The sequence below is a fragment of the Medicago sativa genome, chromosome 6 (assembly GCF_051527215.1).
Source record: "Medicago sativa cultivar Bolivia chromosome 6, Bolivia_mono, whole genome shotgun sequence".
NCBI classification, from domain to species: Eukaryota; Viridiplantae; Streptophyta; class Magnoliopsida; order Fabales; family Fabaceae; genus Medicago; species Medicago sativa.
The window spans coordinates 43,789,625-43,795,119 of record NC_140754.1 but is presented as its reverse complement, the minus strand read 5'-3'; the positions used below and the strand labels follow the sequence as shown (position 1 = coordinate 43,795,119).

General features: G+C 29.4%; 1 long non-coding RNA gene across 2 annotated transcripts; it reads left to right on the top strand.

Moving 5' to 3' along the window:
• The first annotated feature begins 3,351 nt into the window (after positions 1 to 3,351).
• Positions 3,352 to 4,887, top strand: LOC146915335 (uncharacterized). 2 transcript variants are annotated; one of them, XR_015013315.1, is made up of 4 exons: positions 3,352 to 3,719; positions 4,206 to 4,301; positions 4,390 to 4,503; positions 4,663 to 4,887. It is a non-coding gene; the product is annotated as an uncharacterized LOC146915335 (long non-coding RNA). The 2 variants fall into 2 exon arrangements; XR_015013314.1 differs by lacking the exon at positions 3,352 to 3,719 and having other exon boundaries at positions 4,028 to 4,301.
• The last annotated feature ends 608 nt before the right edge of the window (positions 4,888 to 5,495 follow it).

Genomic DNA, 5,495 nt, shown 5'->3' with positions numbered 1-5,495 from the left:
AAGTGCTTATTGATTAAGAGAGTGCTTCTCGTACATATATAATTTGTTTCTACAATCGAAGAAGAAATGAGGGAAGTTTTTTTATAAACTTTGAATAATCTGTCTTTATATGCTATTTTGGGGGGCTTATGATAATAAGCTGAAAACAACATATGTGCATATCATTATCATAAGATATTTCCATAACTCTTACAAATACATACACAAGTGTTTAGTCATACAATGAGCCCAAAAAAGTTCTTCCATACAACCTATGTTAATGAAAAAACTTAGACATATCATTACCACACTTGAAATTTATTTCTACAACCCTCACTTGCATCTTTTCTATTTCCATTTCCTAACATCTTCCCCTTAAAATTCTTCACACACGCTATCACTAGCATTTTTTAATTAATTAGTATCATTATGTCCAAACCACAACTTGATTTGAATGTTCGATGTGGACCTTGTTTCCTCTTTGAGATCTCTCTTTAACTAGTCCCTCATCACATGTTCATGATAGGTCAGAGTTATGTTACAATTTAAGTTAATTACCTCAAACTACACTATATGGTGTAACTTTTTAAATTTTATCTACTAACATAAGCACTTGTGAGAATATTTCGGAATCAGGAGAGTTTATGAAAACAGCTTATGGCATGTCTATAAGCTATTTTTAGCTTATTTCCATAATTTATCCTACAAAGCTTATGAAAAAAGTCTATATCTTATAAGAAAATGGTTTGAATACATTTTATCTTTTGTATAATTTAAAGCAATTCAAAACCAAAAACCATTATGTATTCACCTTTGATTTAGAGAACACTGGTAAGAATTCTTCAATGGAAGCGGTCATCTCACTCACTGAAGGTCTTGTTCTTTGACAAGTGTTTAAATGACTATTTTCTAATATCCTTAGTAAAAGCAATTCTCCATTTGATGTAGCACACAGACTATCAAATAATTGCTGCATAATAAAATATATAAAGATAATTAATATCAGATGCTTAAAACACTAAAGCAAATAAAGCATCCAAATAAAAATGTACTTACAATTTTACCTTCTATTGCCACATGCATTTGTAAGTAGCAAGTTGGTCCTGTTGCATTCAATTTCTTGCTAAATGCACTGGCAGCAGCAAGTTGGTCCTGTTGTATCTGGACAAGCTGACTAAGGAAAGAACTGGACCTATCAACCTAAAGAGAACCAAGCTCACATTCAATATACCGTATGCACGACAAAAAAAATTAAAATACACTCAAAAGGCACACAGAAAGAGGTGGGTGTGATATTCAGTCCTACCATTGAGGTGGGTTATGAAACAAATTAGAGACCTTACACTACCAATATTTAGAAAAAATGTTACTACTTAATTATCAATAAGTGATGCTATTCATATCTCTGGTATCATTAATATGAGTCAGAAGATATAACATGAGCTTTAGATCAGGGTCAAATTTTATAAGAGAGACAACAACCACCTCTGAGACAATTTTATTGACCATTTCTTTCTTCTTAACTCCTTCAACTGCCCACAATTTTAACTGGTGCTTTGAAACATTCTGAGGAAACAGGAATCGCAAAAGACAACGTTAAAAAGAATTGAAGAAGAAAATCAATAAAGTAGATTAACAAATATATGTTCATTTGATTTCGTGATGCTACTTTTGATTTCATAGACATGAACATTTTCTAAGATCAAATTATCATATATAAAGTGTTGATAAGAAACAGACTATTCTAACCAATGGTATCAAATTATTTTCACACTTCAATCTGATCTATTGTGAATAGATAAAAATAAAACAAACTGTTAAAAAGTTACAAAACAATCCTTTTCCTCAATATAAACCAAGACTGAGTTTGAAAAGCAAAATTCATTTAGAGCTGTAATCAGCTTTTGTAGTTATTTAATAATCATGTTCTGATATGTTCATGTCAATTCAATGCATAAATTGCAATACACATTCACATATCAGTTTCTTGGTCCAAAATTCAACTCAAATTAACCATATTTTAGTTAGTAAAGCATTGAATGTAAAGACTAATGTTATAATAGTCTTCAGAGAGTTTATATACTATAAATGGATGAGTAGCCGCACATATTTCACATACATGAATAATACTAGAGTCCCATAATCGCCGCATTTCCAAGTTAGCTGTCCTAGCAACAATTCCATATTGCAATGCCTTACTTCCAGAATGCCTGTATTGTCTCTGAGGAAATGAAAATTAACAGAAGCAGAGTCAGAGGCAATTCTAAGTCGTTTTGTTTTGGTTTAATTATCAGATCGCAATGAAAATTAACAGATGCAGAGTTAGCAATGTCCTACAAACAGAGTCAAATTAAAACATCAGATCGCAAATCTTCAAATCGAAACGGACACAACAATAACACAACAACACCAGTAAAAAAGTGGAGAAAACACTACTACAAAATTGGGAAAATATAGCGCCTCATAAATAGCGCTTTTAACACTAAAGCGCTATAAATTAAAACACGGAGGTCTTAGCTAGCGCTTTTTTGAAAAAGCGCTATCTATCATTTTAAGTATATATAGCGCTTTGTATTGAAAGCGTCAGTATAGGCTAAATAAAAATAATAGTTATTTAAATAAAAAACATGATTAATCGTATATGGCACTTTTTATGAAAAGCGCTATATATAAATCAACCTTAAATAGCGCTTATAGGTTAAAAAAAGCGCTATTGTATTAACTGATTTAATGTACATTAACTAACAGGTCCCCTGTTCGATCCCCTGCATAGCATATTTCAAATATTTTTTGAATTTTTATGAAAAATGGATTGCAGTAACAAAGCACACCTTTTTTTTTAAAAAAAATTTGGTACAAACCTTTTTTAATTCTTTTATCATATATATAACAAACCTTTGTTATGTATATTATATCTAACAAACTAAATCTAAACTTTTAAAAAAAAACAAATCTAAACTTTTTTCCAAAAAACAAATCCAAACTAAAAAAACAAATCAAATGTCCTGGTCCCACTAAATCCTACTTTTCCATAAATCCTACTTTGCACGTTGCGTTTTTTGTTTTTTTTATTTATATTTGAAAAAAAAACGCTTTATACACTAACAACAAAGCGTAACTTCTTTTTGTTATATACTCAAAAGTAACAAAGAATCCCAATTTTAATGGAAATCCCTATTTTAATGCATCCTAAAGATAAAATAAAAACTATAACATAATTTTCATGAAGTTTGCGTTTTTTGTTTTTTTATTTATATTTGAAAAAAAAATGCTTTTTTTTGTTACACAAAAAAAAAACGCTTTATACACTAACAACAAAGCGTAAATTCTTTTTGTTATATACTCAAAAGTAACAAAGAATCCCAATTTTAATGGAAATCCCTATTTTAATGCATCCTAAAGATAAAATAAAAACTATAACATAATTTTCATTAAACGTATTTTTTAAAGCAATTAATAACATAACCCAAAACTACTTTACTCAAAACTTTCATTAGATCGTGTGCAGGAAATTCAGTCCAGAACCACCACCTCTATTGATTCATTCATCACCAACCACCTATATCTATCAATTCATTCATCACCATCACTCGCTTCCTTCGATCTATTCCAAAACCATAACCGTCTCTTTCGATTCATTCCAGAACAACCACCTCTATCTCACTCTTAATTGTGGTGCATCATATCGTCGCTGCCGTCGACCGGTTACAGCTTTTTCAATACTCAATTCTTCATCTCAGGTACCATCTTCATTCTTTCCTTACCTCAATTTAACTCAAATATTCTTTAATTTTTTCATATTTTCATCTGGATATTTTAGGTTTTCAAGGTTCAAACTAAATTTAAGACTTCACTGTTAGTGATTAGGATGAATTTGACAATCGAAAATTCAAAATTTTTGTTTGATGAATAATTACTGAAATTTGACAATTGTTTATTAAAGATTTTGGGTTTAATTAAACTCTACACAACTAGTAAGATGAATAATTTTTCTTTTGGTTCAATTTTTTTTTTTATATATATATATATATAAACAATAACACTTTTTGTGTGTGACTAGAATTATTTTCTAATAAACTAATTGAATGATGTGATAATATGATATACACTATGCATATGCCTTTTGTATAACCTACTAATCAATTCCATAATCATCCATCGTGACTTCTACATGGCATACCAAATAAACTAACTTATACAATTACTTATTATTTTATTTTTTGTAGTGTCCTTGCCAAGAAAATGGTATAGATTGCGGGTACTTTGTGATGAGGTTTATGAAAGATATTCTCATTTCAAAACTAAATGAGATTCCAAAGTTGGTATGTTTTTTTATATTAAAGTATAATATTTATGTATAATTAAGTTTATTAAGTAACATGGTTATTTTTAATGTTATAATATATACAGTACATTGATGGTTTCAAGTGTGTGACATACTCAAAAGATAAACTAATAGAAATCTAAGAAGAATGGTGTCGGTTCATGATCAACCTAAAAGTTATATGATTTTTTTATAATAAGGTGAGTTTAATGTTTCTAAATATATTTGCTAGAAGTGGTACGTAGTTGTTTTAATTTATAATCTTGCTTTAATTTCTACTCATGATCAGTAGTACTTTGAATTTATCTCTAATATAATATAGCGTTATTGCTTAATGGCGTTTTCTGGTATATATTCAGGTGGAGGAGAGTGAACGAAATTTGGAAATGAATGATGATTTGCGTGCTTGTTTTGGATAAAAATGTTGAGAAGACCAAGAAGATAGATGAAGACTGCATGATACCATAGAAGATTTTGATCTTTATGTCAACTAATTAGTTGTAACTCTTAGAGATATCCATGTTACCATATTAGAGGCTATACATTTCTGACTTTTATGCTATATATACATACATTTTTTATGATATGGTTATGTTTTATTCGATAAATAATAGTCTCAATTATAATGTGCCTAAATTATATACATTTCCCTTTAAATTTCAGACTTTATATATATATATATATATATATATATATATATATATATATATTACTTTAAATTAATAAAAAAACGCTATCTGGAAAGGAATTTTTTTGACAAAAATAAAATAAAATAAATGCTTTTCCTAGCGCTTTTTTTCCTTTATAAAGCGTTATCTAAACCTATTGTTACATAGCGCTTTTAAAACAAAAACGCTGTTTTTAAACTTGTCTTAGATGACGTTTATTTTTGAAAGCGCTATCTAAGGATAACCTTTGCTAGCACTTTTTGACATAAAGCGCTATATAAACCCTGCTATAGCTAGCGCTTTATACAGAAAAAAAAGCGCTATATTACCTTTACCAGCGCCATTTACAATAGCGCTTCAAAAGCGCTACCTAAAGCCAATAAAAAGCGCTATATAAGCCCATTTTTGTAGTAGTGAAACGAAATTAATTGAACATAATCATGTGCGTGACCAGACACACCTTTGATCAGAGGTGTCGGTCTACAGAGATTCGAAAAACCAAAGATGCATCGCACACGATAGGA